Source organism: Dromiciops gliroides, chromosome 3 (assembly GCF_019393635.1).
Source record: "Dromiciops gliroides isolate mDroGli1 chromosome 3, mDroGli1.pri, whole genome shotgun sequence".
In the NCBI taxonomy this organism is placed as follows: Eukaryota; Metazoa; Chordata; class Mammalia; order Microbiotheria; family Microbiotheriidae; genus Dromiciops; species Dromiciops gliroides.
In genome coordinates, this window is record NC_057863.1 from 576784302 (window position 1) to 576796388 (window position 12087).

The 12087-nt window shown below is 35.3% G+C and overlaps 1 protein-coding gene across 1 annotated transcript in view; it reads right to left on the reverse strand.

Moving 5' to 3' along the window:
* LOC122750624 (probable small intestine urate exporter) overlaps positions 1 to 12087 on the reverse strand; it is a 273683-nt gene that overhangs the window by 53852 nt on the left and 207744 nt on the right. The window contains exons 2-3 of the mRNA XM_043997377.1: positions 4679 to 4760; positions 2246 to 2317 (exon numbers count right to left, since the gene is read on the reverse strand). The gene's annotated coding sequence lies outside the window, so the exon portion shown is untranslated. The remainder of the gene's footprint in view (positions 1 to 2245; positions 2318 to 4678; positions 4761 to 12087) is intronic.

The window sequence follows — 12087 nt, forward strand, 5'->3', positions numbered from 1 at the left end:
AAAATCCATCCATGGGACCATTCGGTTTTATAGACACCAGGTAAAAATACTTGGAGTAGATTTAAAAATATATAAATACTTAGAATTTATTATTTTTATACATGAATTTAATTCTTATTGATTATTCATTGAATTTATATGTAGTTAGAAGCACAAAGTAGTGTAGTGGAAAGAGTCTTGGATTTGGATCTTTTGATTTGAATCCTTTACTTGCCACTGCTTGATATATGAACTAGGAAAAAGCAGGTCAACTGTTTTCTCATCTGTTGAAGGAGATAATTAGGCTAAATGGTACCTAAGTCACTTCAAGCTCTAAATTTTATCCTCTCAAAACCCTTTTCTATTTCCTATCAGTGACTGTTTTTTTGTTGTTCATTTTTTTCTTTTGGTGTTCATTTTATTTACTTTTTTGGATCTACATACATTGAGGATTTGTTTGTAGTTTAGCAAGACCTGTAGTTTTACTTGAATTGCAAACAATAGCACTTGAATGTGATTCCCCTGACATGTTTTATTTGTTTCTATTATAGCCATAGTCTATTTACTTTGTCCAGAGTATTTTGTAATTAGAGCTATCACCTTATTTTTGGCCTTTTGTCCACAAAAAAATCCATGATGTATACCTTCTCATTGCCTAACATTATATTCATCTTCCTGGTAAAAAGGAGTAGGATCTTTTATCCAATGACATGATCATATTAGGGCAGCTAGGTAGTATAATGGATAGGCTACCAGGGCTGGAGTCAGGAAGACATCTTCCAAATTCAAATTTAGCCTCAGACACTTACTAGCTCTATAACTCTGGACAAGTCACTTAAGCCTATTTCCCTCAGAGGTTCCTTATCTGTAAAATGAATTGGAGAAAAAAATGATAAGCTACTCCAGTATCTTTGCCAAGAAAACCCCAAATAGGGATGTAATGAGTTGTAGAAGACTGGAATACCTCAACAACAAACAAATTATCATACTGCTTCTTGAATATGTTAGTTATTTCCCAAGTTTCAAGTTACCCTTTGAAGATTTCTTTTCTAAATAATATCTCTAGCCATATTGTAACTAGTGCTTGTGTACTCAAAATGACAAAACATTGTTACTTAATAAATACTTCAATTTAGCCATCATACTAGCTAGAAGGCCTCAAAATTATTTTGCACACCTGCTTCTCATTTAAACTACTGTAACTGTTAGGGCACAGGAATCAAAGTTTAAAGCAGAAAATAAAAAGATATGCCAACTGATTTCTTCTAAAGTTCTGTCAATAGAAGGTTGGCATAGAGAGATTTCTGCAGCAATGTGAATAGGAGTTAAGTGGAATTTCACCCTGTACAGCATTTTGACATTTTTTTTTTTTAGTTTTCAGACTATATGTGGATCAATCCTGAATAACAGGAACAATTTGGGGAAAGCATAGGGAGAAGGAAGCCTCATGCATTAGTAAGAGCAAGAGTAGAAATTATACATTGAAGAGAAAAACTCTGCCTTACAATGTTACTGATAAATGTTCAACCATCTGTAGGAAAAAAATGTACTCCATGATAATCTAAATTTTAATATGCATCAACACTTTCTCAAATGTAGACAATCAACAAAACTTTAATTCAAGCCCTGATTTGAATTTGCTGATTTCTGAAGTATAAATGCTCACAATCAATTTGAACAATTGGATTTCACAGCCATTTGCCTCTAGCAGGGCCCACCTGAAAAACTCATCTCTTCAGAAAATCCATCCTTTTTTTCTTACTGAAAAATCATGAGGACAACCAACTATACATATCACCAGCTGAAACCTAGTTCAATTTCCATTCACTATCAAACATGAGTTCTCATTTTTCAGATCACATCTAGAAATGTTTTCAGGTATAGACTTGGTCAAACTCCAAGGAATTTAGAAGGGAAAGAGAGGAGAGGAAATGAATTTAGAAAACATTTTTATTGACCTCAATCTCTTTCTAGAGACAAAGTCCCATCTTTTTTAAAGTACTATCCAACTGGTCTTAATGTATGGTTATGAAATCTTGAAAAATGATCTTTGATTAATCATATCAAATAGAGAGAGCAAGGGAGAGGTATATGGTAAATTTAAACAGGTTATAACATATAGTCAATTAGGAACTTCAAAGAACTACAATACGTTATCAAGACAATGTATGATAGGAAAAGAAAATGGACTGGATATACGATAGTGTAACAATTCATTGCATTAATGATCAACTGCAGACTCCCATGGTATAGCAAGAAAACTTACTCTGTAATTTTCAAATGGTTAGGTATCATGAAGAGACAGATTGGCACATCAATTTAATCCTGGGTTCAGCTACTATAAAAGATGATTTGTTAAGATTACTATATGGTTGCTAATCCTGGAAAGATTTTTAAAAGTTATGAGAGAATTCATTTTATCAGTCTTCAGTTCTATCTTCCCTTCCATCCATGTGTCTCCCTCTCCCTCTTTCTCTCTTAATTTAGTTAAGCTATGTGACACAGTGTATAGAGCACTGGCCCTGGAATGAGGAGGATGTAAGAAGTGGCCTCAAACACTTGACAAGAGCTTTGTGACCCTGGCCAAGTCACTTAGCTTCAATTACCCCAAATATATGGGCCATCTCCATTCATCCTGATGTATATCTTCCTACTGGACCCAGATGGCTCTGGAAAAAAGAGTGAGGCTGGTAATGTTGCACAGTCCTCCCTCACTTAAATCCAATTCATTGCAAGTAATGACATCACCTTCTGATGTCATGGTCCTCTTCAAGAAAGAGGGACAAATAACAACAATAACTTACTTTACTTGGGCTCAGGATTGTAGGATAAAATCCAAATGGCTAGTCTTTTGGTTGTGACTGACCAATTGTAGAAGATATTGAGAAGCAATCTGACAAAATCAGCCCTGGAATTCCCAGAATGAGTTAACCAAGCCTCCAGGAAGTTGATTTTGTGGTTTCTAGCTGTAGGTTTAATTATTGCATAATATGTTTATAGTGTCAAAATAATTTTCATATCATTCTCTTGACCTCCTGGGAAAAGCAGATGAATAGAGGTCAGATAGGCATGGATCCAAGGCTGGAAACCAAATTGAAAGCAAAGATATTTAAGAACACGCTAAGAAATCTGCTCTCACTTATAGCAGATTCAAATTCCTGGGGTACAGATTTGGTTTTTATACCTTTTCTGGACCACTTAGAGTCCATAGTCCTAGAGGATATTTTGGTTAGGAATGTTACAGAGTTGGTAAGTGGAATCATAGGAGAGAGATTGACATGATTTTTCCATAAATAGAGGTAGTATTGATTTGATTTGTGGTTATATTATTGGAAACATTGAGGGTAGGGAGGTGGGAAGACAAGAATGGCATGAGCCAGGACAGCTGGCTAGAAGGTGCCATGGAATAAAGTCCAGTAGTGACGCGCTTTGCAGGAACAAGTGGACCTGACAGGGCTTATCAATTAATCTAGTGGAGTCCTTGGATGAAAGTTCTGTAGATAAACGGGTTGCATTTTCATTTTTGGAGATTGGTTTCATTTTAGGCAATTGGGATTAAGTGACTTGCCAGGGTCACATAATTAGTAAGTTTCTGAGGCTGTATTTGACTTGGGTGATCCTGATTCCATAGCCAATGTTCTATAAACTGCACCACCTAGTTGTCATAGGGTTGCATTTTCTTTTCTTTTTTGGGGGGGAGGGGGCAATGAGGGTTAAGTGACTTGCCCAGGGTCACCACAGCTAGTACGTGTCAAGTATCTGAAACAGATTTGAACTCAGGACCTCTGAATCAGGGCTGGTGCTTATCACTGTGCCACCTAGCTGCCCCCTAGGCTGCATTTTCAATGCATGATTTTCAGTCGTGGTGACTAGGGAACTGGTTAAAATGACTGAGGATTGATTTTGACTTAAACAGCTTATCCCAGGTTTGACTCACCAGTTAGACCAATGGGCTTCTAGGGAAGGAGTTGTAGACATGAAACCATCCCTTTGAAGATTAAGACCTCAGAAAAATTGATTGTCTCAATTTAAGTTCATAGTTTTCTTCTGAAATATTAGAGCTGTTCAGATTTAGATCTACTGTTATTTACAGCAGATGTATCAACCATGTGGCCTGGGCTAGATGGGGCCCATACCACTTCTTAACACAGCCTGAATGGGGGCAGCTAGGTGGCTGAGTGGATGGAGCACCAGCCCTGGATTCAGGAGGAGCTAAATTCAAACCCGGCCTCAGACACTTGACACTTACTAGCTGTGTGAACCAGGGCAAGTCACTTAACCCCAATTGCCTCACCATAACAACAACAACAAAATACAGCCTGAACCAGGTTAAAATATAATTGGGAAATGTTTAACAAAATAAACGGAATACAGTACAGCATAGATGTTATTGCATTTTGTAAACTAAGTCAGTATAAGCCAGTAGGGATCTTTATGTATGGATTAGTAGCCCTCATCTGCATTAGAGTTTGACACCACTGATATACAGTAAGAGGTATTTTATACCCAGAATTTCTATATAAAGGGTAAAGAATTTAGCTGAATTAAACTAACAATCATTTAGTAATCCTATGTGTTAGTTATTATGCTGGGTGATAGGAATTCAAAGAAAAAAAAGAAATAGGTAACAACTCACAATGAGCTTAGGTTCTACATGGAGAAGAAAATACCATCACATAAGTCATTATGAAATACTTACAAAGTAATTTCAGGGTCAGGAGAGCACTCAGAACTGTGGGAATCAGAAAGGCCACATATAGGAGGTAGCAATTCAAATGAGCCTTGAAGGGAAGTAGAGAATCAAAGAGTCAGTTGAAGAGAAGTTGTATTTTCAGGGAATTCAAGTAGGTCAATTTAGCTGGAATATTCTGTAGAGCTGAGTGGATGTTATGTGAAAAGCATTTAGAACAATAAGTTGGAGTCAGATTATGAAGGGCTTTTAACTTGAAGCCTTAAATATACATTTATTATGTATTTATTACTTACCAGATACTATATTAAGAGCTTTAAGAGCCAAGAACCTGGTAAAGTACTGTGCATAAAATTTACAGCCTTTGATTGTGACATTAATTCATCCTAACTTTATACCATTCCTCTATCTATAAAGCCTTGAAGGCTTTTAATAACTAAAGCCTAAATCTTACCTCCTACATGCCCCTTGTTCTGACCTTATGACATTCTGGGTTTAAACATATGTCTGTCTCTAATACTATCTCCTCTCTCTGGCTCTTTTTAGATTATTGACCGATTCAAGTTCCGTGATGTTTGGGCATTATCTCTTGCCTTGACATATTCTCATTTTCACATACTGTGAGTAGTTAAAGTTCAGTTTCATGGAACCATTCTGTATATGTCTAGTAGTGGTATCTTAGGTTCTAAAGATATAGGCATTTTAGCCACATTTTAAAATATATTTCTAAATACTTACCATAAAATTGAACCAATTCACAACTTTACCAATGGTATCCTTTCTCTCCACATTTACCTCAGCATCCAATATTTGTGGTCTTTGCCAGATGCTAGTGCTGACCAGGTCATATGGGTCAGTATATTAAGTAACTTACTAACTTAGTCCAGGTCACACAGTAAAATTGGGATTTGAATCCAGGTCTTCAGGATCTGAATTCAGTGTCCCTTCTACCACTCCAGTTTTGTTCTCCCTAATGATTTATTTTAGTAACACACACACACACACACACCACACACGCACGCACACACAGAATTCAGACCAAGATATTGAACTTTGTATGTATTGGTTCAATAGGATCAAGCCTGGGCATAAAACTTGCATACAGCTTTTGAGTGTAATGAATTACAAGGCTTTTCCTGACTTACTAGTTGTATTTGTATTGGCACCAAACACTGGTGGCCTAAAACCCAAACATTTCATCTTGGCAGCTTTTTCTGGAATTTTATTGTGAATTTCCAATCATGACCCTCCCTTCTGTCTTTGACATAGCCTTCTGGCTCTGATTGTTGAAATCTGGTTAACCAGGCACTTGGTTCCTCATAGAGGCATATTTTTTATCTTCCTGACATAATTTTGTGCTGGCATTATGCTGTTAGCTTTCCTTCTTTATTCTCAGAGCAAAGGACGGTTTAATTTTAATAGAATAGACATTTATTTATCTTCCATTTTGCTATATTGGCTCCTGCTATAACGCTATAATGGCTCCTGGTAATTCAAGGACAAAATTCAATATACTTTGCCTTAAAGGAGTTTAGATTCTAACTGTGGGTCTCTAACATGAGAATGTCTCAGGGTAATCTCTGATCAGTGAAAGGAATTTCCTATTAAATGAGATAAGATTTAAGGGTACAGATTTTAATTATGGATGTTGAACATTGTTTGGAAGTGACCAAAGGGTAATAAGATAGCAATGTGGGTTTGCTCACCAGTCCTTTTCTGACAGGCACAGGGAGCTCTGAATGATTGCCTAATTAAAGATTGACTACTCATTCTAAATTCTTATAAAATAAAGCTGGTTACACACTTTTGATCTCACATGCCAAAGTGCCACAAAGGGTCAAGGGAAGGAGATTTCATAACTCTTCCATATTGATCCACTCCCACTTCTCCATGCCTAGGAATGCTAATTGTAACTTATTGCATAAAAATCTAGATAGAACCTTAAAGGAACTCTCAGAATGAGTTCATGTTATCTTTTTTATCCCTCTTCAAATATCTCATGGCTTTCTTTCTACTCACCTCTCTGTTAAGAATCTAGCCTTATATTTTACTGAAAAGATGGAAGCCATTCACTAAGAGCTCCTTCTCTCATCTTCCATTTCACAACACCCAGATGCCTTCTACCACTATCTCCTCCTTCACTATTATCTCACCTGAAGAGGTGGCTCTTCTCTTTGCCCAGCCCAATCACCTCTCCACATGAACAAGTAATCAAATTATATCCTGTTTTCCCTAAGAGATATCTCCCTCATACCCAGTTTCTCACTTATCTTCAACCTCTCTGTTTACTGTCTACTTCATTATTGCCTATAAATATAACCATGTGTCCTCTATTCTCAAGAAAAACAAAACCCCCAAATAACCCATACTTGATCTTTCCATACTTGCTAACTATTGTCCACTATCTCTCCTGACTTCTGTAACTAAATGACTATGTAGTACTATCTACAAAAGTTACCTCCACTTCCTCTCCTTTCATTCCCTTCTTAATCCTCTCCAATCTGGCTTCTGACACCATCATTCAACAGAAATGACTCTCTTCAAAGTTGTTAACGATTGCCACATCTAATAACCTTTTCTCAGTCCTTATCCTTTTTGACCTCTCTGTAGGCTTTGACTCTATAACTCTTTATTCCTTGATTCTCTTTCCTCTATAGGTTTTCCTGAAAGTGTTCTCTCTGGTTCACCTCCTAGCTCTCTGACCCCTCCCTTGTCAATGTTCTTTGCTGGATACTAATCCAGATAATGCCTGCTAATGAGGGGTATCCCACAGGATTCTGTCCCGGACATCCTTCCCTTCTTCCTCTATAATATTTTTCTTAGTAATCTCAGTAACTCCCATGGATTTAATTCTTATTTCTATGATGACAATTCTCAAATCTATATAATCTACCTACCTTCCCAATGATTTCCAGCCTCACACCTCCAATTGCCTATTGGGCATCTCAAATTAATTATTAACTAGATATCTTTAACTAATCATGTCAAAACTGAATTCATTATCTTTCTCCCTCAAACTCCCCATTCCCAAACTTCCCTGTTTACTGTTAAAAGCACCCACCATCCATCCTCCCAGTTTTTCAGGCTTATAACCTGTGTCATTCTCAACTCCTTATTCCTCTCATCCCCCCCCCCGACCCATAATCCATTCTGTTGTCTAAAAGCCTGTTGATTGTATCTTTATAACATTGCTTGAATCTGCTTTATCTCTCTTTTATATTTTTTGTTTGGCAAATGTTAAAGTGCTCTTATTAAATAAATGTTATATTTTTGTTACTACTGAAAAGAATAGGAGTTCAGCTAGATTATCCTGCCCCCATAGAAAGCTGGGCCTAGTGGATGATATTTTAAAATATTTTTCATTTAATGTAATAAAAATTTTCATTCTACATCTCATAAAGCTATCTCATTTCTTCATAAATTGTTCACCTATACCTAGTCCAATAGCAATGTGTTCATGTTCTTCAAAATTCCTTGTAATATCTCCTTTTATATCTAGGTCATATGCCCATTATGAATGAGTGTAAGATATTGATCTATGCCCAATTTCTGTCAGACTGCTTTTCTGGTTTCCCAAATTTTTTTTACCAAATAATGAATTATTACCCCCCCAATATAACTGTTTTTACTTGTCAAAACAAGGTTATTATATTGATTACTACTGCACTATTTGTTATTCTGTTCCACTAATCTACCTTTCTATTTCTTAGCCGGTACTAGTAATTTTTGATAATTACAGCCTTATAATATTAGTTTAAGATATAGTACTGCTAAACTTTCTTCCTTTACATTTTTTTCCATTAGTTCTTTTGATACTCTTGACCTTTATTATTCCAAATGAATTTTGTATTTTTTTTCTAGCCCAGTAAAAATTTTTGGTAATTTAATTGAGATGCATTGAATGTATGGATTAATTTGGTAAAATTATCATTTCATTATATTGTCCCTGCCTACCCATGAATACTTTATATTTATCCTTTATTTAAATTTGATTTTATTTGTGTACAGTTTTATATGGTTTTATTCACATAGATGCTGGGCTAACTTTGGTAGGCATATTCCCAGGTATTTTGTATTGTCTAGGAGTATTTTAAATGGGGTAGCTTTTCTACAGGATGCTGTTGGTGATATATAGGTATGCTGATGATTTATGTGTGTTTACTTTATATTCTGCTGCTTGCTGAAATATTATTTCAATTAACTTTTTCATTGAGGCTTTAGGATTTTCCACATGTATCATCATATAATCTTAAAATGAGATAGTTTTATTACCTCATTCTCTATTTTGATTCTTTTCTATTTCTTTTTCATCTCTTATTGCTATTGCTAGGATTCCAATATTATATTTAATGATATTAATGGACAGTGGGCATCCTCATTTCACACATGATCTTATTGGGAAGGCTTCTAGCTAATTCTCATTATAAAATAATGCTTGCTGATGGTTTTAGATAAATACTTATCAATTTAATGAAAAGGTGCATTTATGCCTATACATTCAAGTGTTTAATAGAAATAAGTGTTGTACTTTATCAAATGCTTTTTCTGCATGTATTGATAATATCATATGATTTTTGTTACTTTTATTATTGATATAATCAAGTATTTTAATAGTTTTCCTTATGTTAAAACATTCCTCAATTCTTGGTATAAATCCAATTTTATTATAATGTATAATAGTTATAATATATTCTTGTAACCTTTTAGTTAGTATTTCATTTAAGATTTTTTCATCCACATGCATTAATAAAATTGGCCTATGATTTTCTTCCTCTGTTTTTACTTTTCCTGGATTAGGTATCAGTGTTATCTGTTTCATAAAAGGAGTTTGGTAGGGCCCCTTCTTTGCCTATTTTTCCAAATAATTTATTTAATATTGGAATTAGCACCACAGGCTGAATGTAGAGTTGGGGCAGAGCAGTGGTCCTCTTGGCATGACTGGAGAAGACCAAAGGAAAGACCCCAAGATCTTTAAATATTCAATAAAATTCACTTATAAATCCATCTGGTCATAGTGCTTTATTCTTAAGAAACCTGTTTAATGGGCTGTTTAATTTCCTTTTCTAAAATAGCTCTATTTAGATATGCTATTTCCTCTTCTGCTAATCTATGCAATTTGCATTTTGTAAATGGTCTTCTAATTTACTTAAGTTGTTAAATTTATTGACATATAATTTGGCAAAATAACTCCTTATAATTTCTTTGATTTATGTTTTTTTAGTGGTATAGTCCCCCCTTATCATTGGTTTTTCTTAACTTTGCTTGGTAAGTTATTTTTGGCCACAACCCCAGTTCTTTTGATCTTCAATTATAGTATTCCAAGGCCTGTGGTCTTTTAGTGTAGCAGATACTAGGTTTCCTATAATTCTAATGGAACCTCCACAGTATTTGAATTGTTTTTGCCTTTTTTCTTGATGTACATATTTTCCTCCTTAACTTGGGTTTTGAAATTTGTCTATGATATTCCTTTACATTTTCATCCTGGATTCTTTCAGGTGGTGATTGGTGGCTTTTTTTTTTTTTCTATTTCTACTTTCCTCTGTTATTGTAAAACTTCAGGGAAATTTCTTTAATTCTTATAATATTGTATTTATTCTTTTTTATTGTAACTTTCACGTAGTCCAATACTATTTACATTTTCTCTTCCTGATCTGTTTTCCAGATCAGTTGTTTTTTTCTTATGAGATGTTTCACATTGTCTTCTGGTTTTTTATTCATTTTCCCTTTTTTCTCTTTTTCCAGTTAATTGACTTTCCTTCTATAATTTTCTTGGTTTTCTTGGATCTTTTTTTTTTCTGTTTTCCCCAATATATATTTGATTTTTAAAGGCCTTTTTAAGTTCTTTTAAGAACTCTTTTCCCACATGTGACTATTTGACATCGCTCTTTGGGACAGGAGAGACTTTAAAAAAAATTTTTTTTGCTTCCATATCCTCCTCTGAAAATGAGCCCAGGTCTTCTCTATCACCATAATAGCTGTCTATGGTTGGGTTTTTTCTCCTTTGCTCATTCATTTTTATTTTATTTTAAATTTTAACAGCTTGTTATATTCATCTCTAATCCTAGGGTGTGAGGGGTAGTGCCTCTGGCCTCAGATCCTTCTTGCTGTTATTTTCTGATCTTTGTCCAGTTCTCAATCTTAGCATTCCTTTTCCCTTCAAAGCCACAGCTAGGAAAGACCTCAGAGTCTGAAGATCGCCTGAGCCAAGTGCAAACATTTCCAATCTATCTCACTGAAAAACACAACAAGGTCTGACATCAGCTGGGTCAGGAGTTAGCCTTAGCATCTTCTTCCCTGAGGACCCCTGAAGAAACTGTAACTTTCAGTTCTCCCCACTGTCTGGAATCAAAACTAGAAACTCACCTCTCCTGTAAGTGTCCACACCCAGCAATGTCCCTTCCTCCTACTTCTGCACTTACCAGCACATGCTAGTTCCTTCTCATCTTCAGGCACAGCCCAGGATGGTATCACTTCTCTGGTAGCACAGCTGGCCTGGCATCTATGAACAACAGAAGATCCTTCCCTGCTTAGATTGTGATCCCCAGCACTGTCTGTGAAATGATAATTCCTTTGCTGAGGCTAAGGCTACATCCCAATCCAGCTGCCCTTAGGCTTGTTTGTTGTTCAGTGAGATTTTCTGGAATTGTTTACACTTCTCTTTACTCAGCCAAACCTCCATTCTAGACGTCTTTCCCTAGGTCTTCTTTGGTTTTCCCAAGAGGACTTTTCGTCTTCCCCAACTCTTCTTTATTTTTTCTGCTCCACATTCCCCCCAAGGTGCTATTTTGTCTTGTTTGTAGAGAATATCTGTAGTGTTCATAATTTTCTGACTTATTCTGCCATCTTTCCTGAATACCTCCCTTCCTTAATTCCCAGAAAACACTCTTAACATTTTTTCCTGAATAATTGAAAAATTGTTAGCAACTAAATTATTATCAAATAAATAGTTATTATCAACTAATGTAAATTTTAACTGCTTTGTGCATTGAAATATGAAAAATTTTTTGTTGGGTGGGGGAACAGCTAGGTGAGGTAGCAAACCTATGCATTGAATATGAACGTGCTTGAATATCTGAATATTCAATGTTCAATTGAATATTGAACATGCCTGGGGTTTATATTTATAAACTCAGTAGAGTTTTCTTGCATTATTTCAAGCAGTATAGTTTTCAGATATTTTGCCTTCATAGGCCATTGATCTTTAAGTTACTTATGTGAATCTTTTTTTTTCTTTTTCAGTTAATGACTTGGATTATATAGAATTCATGTGTTTCCCCTTTTCTTCTTTTTTCCAATTACAATTTTACTTTGAGATCTTTATGATTCAAATCTTTTAAACTCTAATCCTCAGAACCTCTAATTCATGAGAAACTTTTACTGTATTTTCAATTTCTCTTACTTTTCTATTTCTTTAATCT